The following is a 12767-nucleotide window of genomic DNA, read 5'->3' on the forward strand; positions in this document are numbered from 1 at the left end:
ATATATTCACAAACCATACAGTCATCCATGGTATACAATCAACTGTTCACAGTATGATCATATAGTTATGCGTTCATCACCACAATCTATTTCTGAACATTTTCCTTACATCAGAAAGAATCAGAATAAGAATAAAAAATAAAAGTGAAAAGAGAATACCCAAACCATCCCCCCATCCCACCCTATTTGTCATTTAGTTTTTACTCCCATTTTTCTACTGATTTTTTTTCAATTTTTTAACTTTGCTTATCAAAAAATTAAAAACAAACCGGCAAACAACAACCAAAAAAACCCCACAACATTTCAAACAAAGCAATGGATTAAGGAAAACAAATAACCTAAAATAATTACTTTGCTTCCAATATGTTCCTACCATACCCCAAGAAAATTAATAAACCATGTCCAAACAGAGGAGTAAGAAAAACAAATAATCTAAAATAACTACATTGCTTCCAACATGTTCCTACCATACCCCAAGAAAATTAACAACCCCTAAGAAAACAAAGGAATAAGAGAAAAAAAAAACCTAAAATAACTCTATTGCTTCCAACATGATCTTACTATATCCAAGAAAGTTTACAAACCATAATCATTCCTGAGCATTCCCATAACATTGAGATTACCCTCCATAGTTTATCTGTTCTTATTAGATTATCATTCCCCCTCCACTAATTGGTATCTCTAGGTCCCCTACATTCTACAGTATAAAACATTGTACATTTTTCACAGAATTCACATTAGTGGTAACATACAATATCTCTCTTTTTGTGCCTGGCTTATTTTGCTCAGCATTATGTCTTTTTTTTTTTTTTTTTTAATCTTCATTTTATTGAGATATATTCATATACCACGCAGTCATACAAAACAAATCGTACTTTCGATTGTTCACAGTACCATTACATAGTTGTACATTCATCACCCAAATCAATCCCTGACACCTTCATTAGCACACACACAAGAATAACAAGAATAATAATTACAGTGAAAAAGAGCAATTGAAGTAAAAAAGAACACTGGGTACCTTTGTCTGTTTGTTTCCTTCCCCTATTTTTCTACTCATCCATCCATAAACTAGACAAAGTGGAGTGTGGTCCTTATGGCTTTCCCAATCCCATTGTCACCCCTCATAAGCTACATTTTTATACAACTGTCTTTGAGATTCATGGGTTCTGGGTTGTAGTTTGATAGTTTCAGGTATCCACCACCAGCTACCCCAATTCTTTAGAACCTAAAAAGGGTTGTCTAAAGTGTGCGTAAGAGTGCCCACCAGAGTGACCTCTCGGCTCCTTTTGGATTCTCTCTGCCACTGAAGCTTATTTCATTTCCTTTCACATCCCCCTTTTGGTCAAGAAGATGTTCTCCGTCCCACGATGCCGGGTCTACATTCCTCCCCGGGAGTCATATTCCACGTTGCCAGGGAGATTCACTCCCCTGGGTGTCTGATCCCACGTAGGGGGGAGGGCAAGGTACTCAATTTTTGATGCATTACCTTTGACATTTTATGACCTTAAGACTGTAACTGTGTAACCAAATAAACCCCTGTGCCAGTTTGAATGTATTATGTCCCCCAGAAAAGGCCATGTTCTTTAATGCAATCTTGTGGGGCAGACATATTAGTGGGGATTAAGTTGGGACATTTGGATTAGGTTGTTTCCATGGAAATGCACCACACCCAACTGTGAGTGATAACTGATTGGACAATTTCTGTGGAGGTGCATCCCACCCATTCAGCATGGCCCTTGATTAGTTTACTAGAGCACTATATAAGCTCAGACAGAAAGAGCGAGCTTGCTACAGCCAAGAGGGACACTTTGAAGAATGCACAGGAGCTGAGAGAGGAACTGCAGTTTACAGAGACATTTTAGAGATGGCTGTTGAAAGCAGACTCTTGCTCCAGAGAAGCTAAGAGAGGACAAATGTCCCAAGAGCAACTGAGAATGACATTTTGAAGAGGAGCTGTGGCCTAGAGAGGAACATCCTGGGAGAAAGCCATTTTGAAACCAGAACTTGGAGCAGACACCAGCCACATGCCTTCCCAGCTAACAGAGGTTTTCTGGATGCCATTGGCCATCCTCCAGTGAAGGTACCCGATTGTTGATGTGTGATCTTAGACACTTTATGGTCTTAAGACTGTAACTGTGTAACCAAATAAACCCCCTTTATAAAAGCCAATCCATTTCCGGTGTTTTACATCCTGGCAGCATTAGCAAACTAGAACAATCCCCTTTTATAAATGTCAATCCATTTCTGGTATTTTGCAAAAGGGCAACATTAGCAAACCAGAACACAAGGGTAGAGTTAAGATAGGTCTGAAAGACAAAGTATGAAGTCAAGTGAATGAGATAATTCCCTAAGGCTTATCTTCAACAGGAAAAGGGAGGCAGGGCCCAGCTGAAGTGGCAGCCCTCCTTCAGAGAATTCAGACCCAAGGGGCTGGGAAAAAAAAACAGAAACAGCTTAGGCTTGAGTTCTACCTCCACCTCTGTCTCAATAATGCCCCTGGCATGAATAGGATCTGCTGAGATTTAAAGGCACCACACCTCTTTATGCAAGTGGGGAGCTGTGGGCTGGCAAGTGCCACTTTCTGGGCAGGATAGGAAAAGCATAGAGTCTAGGGGCATCACAGGAAAGTCTGACAACCTTCTGGGTCTCATCCTCAGGGAAACTTGATACTGATTACACCCTCCTCCTGAGACCTGGGCCCTGTGTGGTCTGGGCAAATCTGATTGGGGTCATTCATATCTGGGTAGACCTTCCTCAAAAAAAAAAAAAAAAAAAAAAAAGGTCCCATATAGGCAAGGCAAGAGCCAAAATATCAGGAGCTGAAAAATTCTGATCAGTTAAACAGAAGCTATACTAGAAGTCTAGAATCAGCTGAACTGAATGCCAAAGAACAGATAGAGAACAAAGCCAATGAAAAATAAAGCCCTAAGTAAAAGAGTGAAAATGACCTCTAGAATAAACCAATCAAGGAAACCAGATGCCTAGACACCAACAAAAAAATTACAAGTCACACTAGGAAAAATGAAGACATGGCCAAATCAAACAAAAAAAACTAACACTTCAAATAAGATACAGGAGCTGAAACAACTAATTAAAGATGTCCAAACAAACATGCTAAATCAGTTCAAAAATCAAATCAATGAGTTGAGGGAAGATATGGCAAAAGAGATGAAGGATATAAAGAAGACACTGGCTGAACACAAGGAAGATCTCAAAAGTTTGAAAAAACAAATGGCAGAACTTATGGGAATGAAAGGCACAACAGAAGAGATGAAAACATCATGGAGACATACAACAGCAGATTTGAAGAGGCAGAAGAAAGGATTTGTAAATAGAAGACAAGACATCTGAAATCCTACACACAAAAGAACATATAGGGAAAAGAATGGAAAAATATTAGCAGGGTCTCAGGAAATTGAATGAGAACATGAAGCACATGAATATACATGTCATGGGTGTCCCAGAAGGAAAAGAGAAGGGAAAATGGCAGAAAAAATAATGGAGGAAATAATCACAGAAAATTTCCCATCTCTTATGAAAGACATAAAATTACAGATCCAGGAAGTGCGGCACACCCCAAACAGAATAGATCTAAATAGACCTACTCCCAGACACTCAATAATCAGATTGTCAAACGTCAAAGACAAAGAAAATCCTAAAAGCAGCAAGAGAAAAATGATCCATCACATACAAGGGAAGCTCAATAAGACTATATGCAGATTTCTCAGCAGAAACCATGGAGGCAAGAAGGCAGTAGTATGAAATATTTAAGATACTGAAAGAGAAAAACTGTCAACCAAGAATTCTATATCTAGCAAAACTGTCCTTCAAAAATGAGGGAGAATTTAAAATATTTTCAGACAAACAGACACTAAGAGTTTGTGAACAAGAGACCTGCTCTACAAGAAGTAGTAAAGGGAGCACTACAGGCAGATAGGAAAAGACAGGAGAGAGAGGTTTGGAGAAGAGTGTAGAAATGGAGAGTATCAGTAAGAATAAACAGAGAGAAAGAGAAAAAAATATATATGACATATAAAATCCAAAAGACAAAATGGTAGACATATATACATACAATGTAAGACAGAATAAAGTCATGAAGCATATTACAACATGGATGAACCTCGACGACATTATGTTGAGTGAAATTAGCCAGAAACAAAAAGACAAATACTGTGTGGTCTCACTAATATGAACTAACATTAATGAGTGAACTTTAAGAGTTAAAGTTGAAAACACATGTTATCAGGAGATAGGAAGAGGATAGAGATTGGGCATTTCATGCTGAAGGAGTACAGAATGTTCAACAAGACTGATTGTAAAGATCCAGAAACAGATGTCACAATACTACCTGATGTTAGCACAATATTGTTAGTACACCAAACAAAGCTGAGTGTAAGTATGGTTGAAAGAGAAAGGCTAGCAGCATGTATGACACCAGAAGGAAAGACTGAAGATAAGGATTGGGACTATATAACTTAGTGAACCCTAGAGTGGAAATGGTGGTGATTAAATGTACATATATAATTTGTACAAACATAATTACATTTTATTACAATAAAATGTACAAATATAATTTTACATGAAGGGGAACAAATGAATGTCAACACTGCGAAGTGTTGAAATGGGATGGTATATTGAAAAATATAATCAATGAAAATTAGAGTCTATAGTTAACAGTAGCATTGTAGTGCAGTACCATGAAATGTAACAAAGGCAATATACAAAAACCAAACCTCAGTAAGAGGGGGATATAAGGGAGGGGTATGGGACTCTTCATGCTGTTGTTGTTTCTCCTTTCTATTTTTGATTTTATTTAATTTTTTATTCTTCATTTGTTTCCTCTTCTTTCTTTGAGGAAGAAATGGAAATGTCCTCATATAGATTGTGGTGGTGAATGCACAACTATGTGATTATACAAGGAACTATTGATTGTTTACTTAGGATGGATTGTATGGTGTGTGAATAAAACTGTTTAAAAAAAGAAACAGAAAGATACAAGTGCTGGAGAAAATGTGGATAGAGGGATGTTCCTATTCACTGTTGGTAGGGAAGTAGAATGGTTCAGCACATCTAGAGGGCAGTGTAGTGGTTCCACAGAAGGCTAAGTATAGGGTTGCCATATTATCCTGCAACCCTGTTTTTAGGTATATACTTGAAAGAACTGAAAGCAGGGACACAAATGAACATTTGCACACTGGTGTTTATGGCAGCAGTATTCATGACTTGCAATGCATGGAAGTGACCTAAGAGTATATCGACTGATGAATGGAAGGGTGAACTGTGGTGTATACATACAATGGAATATTGAGTGGCTGCAAGAAAGAATGAAGTTGTGAAGCATGCAACTAGGTGAATGAACCTTGAGGACATTATGTAGAGTGAAATAAGCCAGAAACAAAAAGACAAATATTATGACACTTCACATATATGGACTAAATATAATGTGCAAACTCTGAGAATTGAATTCAAGAGCATAGGTTATCAGGGTAAGGCTTATAGTAAAGTTTCCTAGAATGTAAGGTTTTACAGCAGTCACATCTATTCCTGAGTTGTTACAGTTATTTCTAAATTCTGAGATGCTGAGATCTTTGGGTATAACCTGGTCGATTCCTGGAACTTCAGGTATCTGTGTGACACCTGAGACTCAGAGCTAGAGTTCTGCAGCTATGAAGGTCAGCATTACCCCAAACAGCAACTATTTAAAAAGCTGAAAAAGAGTTCAGAGTTCAATTAGAGATATGAATGAAGATGATCTGGTTAGCACTAAGGCAAATCAGACTAAAGGGTAAAGGATAATATTGATTGTGTTTCAGACTTCAACTCTGTGTGAGACCAAAGGAAGAGATGTTTATTTGGTGCAAAATCCATACTTTCTGTAGCACACTATCTAATTTAACTTGTATGGTCAATTTTTTTGAACATCAACATTACCTGGAACCTTGAATAGGGAATGAGAGTTTGTTGGTTTGTACAGGTTAGTGTGATGACCTGATATATCCCAGAGTAATTTGGGCAGAGGATAAAAAAGTATTTGCAAATCCATTGAGGGACTGGACAAAAATTTGGAAATATTATACTTCCCTACCTGGGGAATACCTTATATTCTCGCAAGCACTGGTTACTACCAATTTAATAGGTCAAGCCCCCAGGCTTGGGACTTGCCCCTATGAAACTTATTCCAGCAAAGGAGAAGCTAGGCCTACCTATAAATATGCCTAAGGGTCACCCCCAGAGAACCTCTTTGGTTGCTCAGATGTGGATTTTTCAGGTAAACTCACTGCCCTCCCCCTTATGTAGCACATGACTGTCAGGTGTGTAAATCTCCCTGGCAACATGGAACATGACTGCTGGAGATGAGCCTCACCCTGGAATCATGGGACTGAGAAAGCCTTCTTGGACCAAAAGTGGGAAGAGAAATAAAACAAAATAAAATTTCAGTGGCTGAGAGATTTCAAATAGAGTCGAGAGGTCATTCTGGAGGTTACTCTTATGCATTACATAGATATCTCTTTTTAGTTTTTTAGTGTATTAGAATAGCTAGAAGGAAATACATGAAACTGTTGAATGGTAATCCAGCAGCCTTGATTTTTGAAGATGATTGTATAACTATATAGCTTTTATGGTGTGACCATGTGATTGTGTAAACCTTGAGACTGACACTCCTTTTATTTAGTGCATGGGTGGATGAGTAATAAAATAAAGACAAAAATAAATAAATAATGGGGGGATAAGGGGTATGGGATGTTTTGGGTGTTCTTCTTTTATTTTTATTCTTTTTTTTGGAGTAATGAAAATGTTCAAAAAGTGATTGTGAAAATGAATGTACAACTATATGATGATACTGTGAACCATTAATTGTACATGTTGGATGATTATCTGGTATGTGAATATATCTCAATGAAATTGCATTTAAAAAAGAGTCAGGTACATGGTCCATGATCAGTAATGAATGAATTAATGTAAATAAGTGATCTCTTCTTCCTTTGGAATGAGTCTAGGATGCCTTGAAGTGGTTTCTTATGCAGCAACAGATAACTGATACACTAAGTTATCATATTTCCTAATTTTGCAACACAATTCAGATTTTAATTATTCTAATTATTTTAAATGCATGTCATTTTTTAAATTGGAAATATAGTCCTACAAGGGAGTAAGTAACAAAATGTAGTCTGTAATGATGGTTGACATGAATGAACACTGTTCATCTTCTAGAAAGGGAATTATTGTCTAGTTTTAAAATAAAGTCCCCTAAATCTAAATCAGTTTGTTTTCCTTTCATGGATACAAATCAAAAGGTGTGTGTTGGGGTGAAGAAGAATAATCAAATTTGACTGCTTTCATTCTGCAGAGGTATTGTAGCTACTACTTAGTAATATTTAATTCCAATAAATTCCTTGAACATTCTTCCTCAGGGGTCACTGTCTCATAAGCATTCTTTCTGACACAGGCATCCATGGAAAAATACAGACACATAAAAGATAAAGTGAGTAGAAGGGTGAGAAAACTGTAGATTAAGGGGTAAAGATGAATAACTGTTATAATGACACACTGAACAATCACATTTCTATAATACATTTTTGTTGAATTGCTTCCCAGCTAGACCTCTCCTTTGGGAGATGCTGAGTAATTTCTCTGGTTATGTGATAGAACCAAGATGAAAGATAACTCACCATCTCCTGTGGCTTAAAATATAATGGTTGAAAATTGGTGTGTTATTTTTAAAGGTTTTTTCCTTCTGTTTGCCAAGGAAGGCAGAATGATATTCACCACCCCATCCCTGTCCTTTTCTAAAATAAAGGTCAAATTGCTTCTTCTCTGTTTTTAAAGATATTGCTAAAAAAGAAAAAACATCTGATTCAAATGTTTAATGGGTGTTAATATAATGGCCTAAATAACACTCTCCTCCACTCTTTCCCTACAATGAAAACCAAAAAATCTAAAACTTATTAAAGTATATTCCAATTCTGAGGAAGAAATCAACTTAAAAAAATCATCTATAATTGCAAAATCTGTCACTGTAAAATTATATGCCTCATGGAACAGTCAGTTTAATTATGTAATCATTTATTTTAATTCCCATTTTTCTTGGAAGAGATAGAACTCAAGAATTCATATATCCAGAACCTCATCTCTAAGGATAGCTAACTAATTCCACCAGAGTTAGAGTTTATTTAAATATTGATTATAAATTAAAATTAAATTATTTTAAACCTTCTCGTCTAACTTAGCACTGGTAGGATCACTCTTCAAATATATTGAATTATTTGAGGGTTGTTTTTAGCATATACTCTAGAAATATGTAAAGTTTTTTTTAATGAAAAGTTAAAATCACAGAATCTTAGCTCTAAAAGGCATATTTAAACTTCTTAACTTTACATATGAGGAAACTTAAGGTCAGAAAGTTGAAATGAAATGCCTAGATTAGCAGGGCTTATTGATGGTGATGCCAGTTTGAGAACCAGGTTTCTTGGACTCTCAGGCAGCATTCTGCCCACTTTTCCACATGGACTCACACAGAAGCTGATGTCCATTGTAGACAGGAGGCACCAGTTTCTCCCAGTACTGAGTCCTGGAGCTACCACACCTGAGTATAGAACTGCTATAACACATCCTTCAGCCACAGCCCTATCCCTGATTTACTAATTCAGAATCTCTGGGAATGAGCACAGCATTAGTAATGTTTAATAGCTCCCCAGGAGATTCTAATATTAATATGCAACCAGGGTTAACAACCACTGAAATGGTGTCTCATCCTCACTCCCTTAGATGGCTTATGCTTACCAGGCTGGCAGTCACAACCTCATTCCCAGTTTCTGGCTCTCTTTGGCTGATTGATACCTTGGACATTGAGAACCTAGTTCTGGGAGCCTAGAATTTATGGGGGAGAGGGGGGGCAAAAAGGGGAAGAAAGAGGTTAATTAAAGTACATGGTCTTAGGGACATGTATTGTCAGTGACACTTCCTATAGACACATGAAAACTAACAAGGAGAGAAAACTAAAAATAAAATTTGATTTGGTTATAAAAAGTAGTACTAATTATAGGTATTTGTTTAAACGGTTAACCAGTGTGCAATAATATGTATCAGATTTTTCTGGTTTTATTTCATTACATCACTAAACTACTCATATAAAGACATGTTGTCTGTTCTGAATGTAAAATTAGAGGTGACATGGTTTAGATATATTCTTAGGAATTACAACCACTAGAGAGAAACAGAGGTTATAAAAAAGGTCTAAATCAGTCAGAGTACTGTATAGCCATTATCACAATATTAACTGTCAGCCTTTCAAAGATGAACCTAAAATGTATCAAATGACACTCTACTCCAACCCAATCCTCAAGGCATAAAGCTAAATTGGGATTATTTAGCTTTATTGAATCTCTAAAGTAGAAAAATAAACAAAATGTATTTGGTGGAATAAGATTGTGAACAAAAAAGGCATCCTCATCTCTTGCAACCCTTGTTCAACTCTTATTGATAAACTGATCATTCTATAAATAAGTCTGCAGGTCAGTTAAGTTTCCAGGTGCAGCACAAACATAGCTTGGCCAGAAGTAGGACCACATGTTTCAGTCTGCCTCCTTGCACAGGCAGAATATTCCTTGGTCAATCATTAATTTAAATTATATTTAATAGAAAATGTTAAATATTTGGCTTAAATATTCTGTATCTGATTTACCTGATCAAGAAAGGGCATGTCTGTGAATTTGCTTGGTTCAGTTCCACTGGAAGACAGTCCAGTATTCCCAAAACAAGCATGTTTCTTAAGCCTTAGACAGGACTAAAGTGGAAAAAAGTTAGACTTTGTCTGGTTTTATCTTAATGTTCTAGCTTGCGGCATATGTTATAGAACCGATTGTTCTGTTTTTCTGCCACTTTCACCAATTCTCCTCCACTACATTAAATCCACACTTGGCAAGCAGGAGTTAATTAAGCATTATATTACAAGGTATTAATATAAATGTTTCAGATGCTCCTCCTTAAACTTCTGTGGCATAATTTCTATTACCCTGAAGGAGAAATTAATTCACACTATTAACAGAAATACTTAGAAACAAACATATTTAAATGTTTAACCATAAGTTTTAAGAGAACAGATTAAAAGAAGTGATAGTTAAATCAAAACATTAACATTTAGATGGTCCAGCAAGGTAATGGGAATAGAGAACATATGCCTCTTGCCATTTTAGTCATATTGAAAGAGCTTTTCAAATAACCCCATTTACTTTCACTCCAAGAACAAAATATGAATGTTGTCACTATCTGACTTCACCTCCTTGCAGGCGAATCATGAATATCATCAAGAAAGCATTTCTTCCAGCTCATCAAGCTCCCTCTCTTCAATAGACTAAGACAACTTCTAAGTATCAATAGGCAGAACCAATGTAAAACTGTATCAGGATTAAATCACAGGGCTGCAAGTAACTCAGTAATTATACCATGCACCCTCCACATCCAACATAATCATTTAAACCAGTTGTTCTCAAACTTGACTGCACAATGGAATCATCTGGGAAGGCTTAACAAATTCTGAAGCCCAGGTCTAAATCCTACAAACTGATTTAGATGGTCTGGAGCCTGGACATTTAGGATTTTAAAATCTCTCCAGGTGATTTTAATATGTATTTAAGGGTACCCACCAGAGACCACTAAGAATATATCTGTTATCAAGCAAATTTAGATTTACTTAGTTTGCTATGGCAAGGGAGACCCCAAAGGAAATGTGGGGGAAGTTCAGAGGGGCTTTAAACTGGATGATTTTAAGGAGAGAATAGGGAAACAGGGGACAGTTCTGGATTAGATACTCATCAAGAAATGAATAAAATTCAGTGACTGGGTATCAAAATTGTCTTTAGGAGGCTGAAAGATTAGAGCAGGGCTGCTATGAATAAATGTTGAAAGCAATGTTGGGGCATGTCAAGATATGCCTTCTAAGGTGAAGGAAAAGCTGTTGCATTTGGCCTCTCCTACAACCAAAAAGAGGCAAAATGCCTAGGTGGCCTCTTTGCATTTTGGGAACAGCATATTCCTCACTAAGGTGTGCTACTCCACCCCATTTACCTAATGACCAAAAGAGCTGCTAGTTTTGAGTGGGGACTGGAACAAGAGAAGGCTCTGCAACAGGTCCAGGCTGCTGTACAAACTGCTCTGTCACTTAGGCCATATGATCTAGCAGATCCAATGGTGCTAGAAGTGCCAGTGGCAGACAGAGCTGCTATCTGGAGCCTTAAGCAGGCCCCCATAGAAGAATCATAGTGCAGACCCTTAGGATTTTGGAGCAAAGCCTTGCCATTCTCTGCAGATAACTACTCTCCTTTTGAGAAACAGCTTTTGGCCTTTCTGGAGCCTTATAGAGACTGAACATTTATCTATAGGCCCCCAAGTTACCATGAGATCTGAGTTGCCCATCATAAACTGGGTGTTGTCTGACCCACCAAGTCATAAAATTAGGCATGAACATCAGCATTCCATCATGAAATGGAAGTGGTACATACGATACAGGGCTCAAGCAGGCCCTGAAGGCACAAGTACGTTACATGAAGTAGCCCAAATTCCTTTGGCCCCCCTCTCCTGCCACATTACCTTCTCTTTCCCAGCCCACAGCTATGGTGTCTTGGCATATTCCTTACTATCAGTTGACTGAGGAAGAGAAAACTAAGGCCTGGTTTATAGATAGTTCTGTACCATATACAGGTACTACCTGAAAGTGGACAGCTATAGCACTACATCCCTAAAGGACGGTGGTGAAGAGAAGTCCTGCAGTGCACCTGGTTGTTCATTTTGCTTGGAAGGAAAAATGGCCAGAAAAATGGCCACAGGTATGTTGGTATACTGATTCATGGGCTGTTGCCAAATGTTTGGCTGGATGGTCAAGGCTTTTGGAAGAAACATGACTGGAAAATTGGTGACAATGAGGTCTGGGGGAGAGATACGTGGATAGACCTTTCTGAGTGGGCAAAAAACCTGAGGATATGTGTGTCCCATGTGAATGCTCACTAAAGGATTGCTTCAGCAGAGGAAGAGTTTAATAATCAAGTGGATAGGATGACTGGTTCTGTGGCTACCATTCAGTCTCTTTCTCCAGCCACTCCTGTCATTGCCCATTGGGCTCATGAAAAAAGTGGCCATGGTGGTAGGGATGGAGGTTAGGCATGACCTCAGAAACATGGACTTCCACTCACCAAGGCTGAGCTGGCTTCAGCTACTGCCTAGTGTTCAATCTGCCAACAGGAGAGACCAACACTTAGTCCCCAAAATGGCACTCTTCCCTGAAATGATCAGCCTGCTACCTGGTGGCAGGTTGATTGCATTGAACCACTTCCTCATGGAAGGGGCAGTGTTTTGTTTTAACTGGGATATATGCATACTCTGGATATGGGTTTGCCTTCTCTATGTGGAATGCTTCTGCCAAAACTACTATCCATGGACTTATAGAATGTCTTAAGAAGCTCCCAGATGTAATTCTAATGCACACTGTGGCTTGAGAAACCCTATTAGAAATTTAGGCTGAGACAAGATCAGACAAAAGTCCAAAATTCAGATTCAAAGTAAAAATTCTGAAAAATTCACTTGATATTTATTTAGGACTATTCCCAAATTTTTAACAAGAGAAAACTAAAACTCTTATTCATCCACTCAGTAAATATTTTATTGTGTTCCAGCCACATGCCAGATACTGTGTTAAATAGAGTGAATTTAAAAAAAAAATTAAGGCATGGAAGATTGCAGGAATTGGTCTAGAATCATCACACATTATAAAT

The sequence above is a fragment of the Choloepus didactylus genome, chromosome 5, assembly GCF_015220235.1.
Source record: "Choloepus didactylus isolate mChoDid1 chromosome 5, mChoDid1.pri, whole genome shotgun sequence".
Classification (NCBI taxonomy): Eukaryota; Metazoa; Chordata; class Mammalia; order Pilosa; family Megalonychidae; genus Choloepus; species Choloepus didactylus.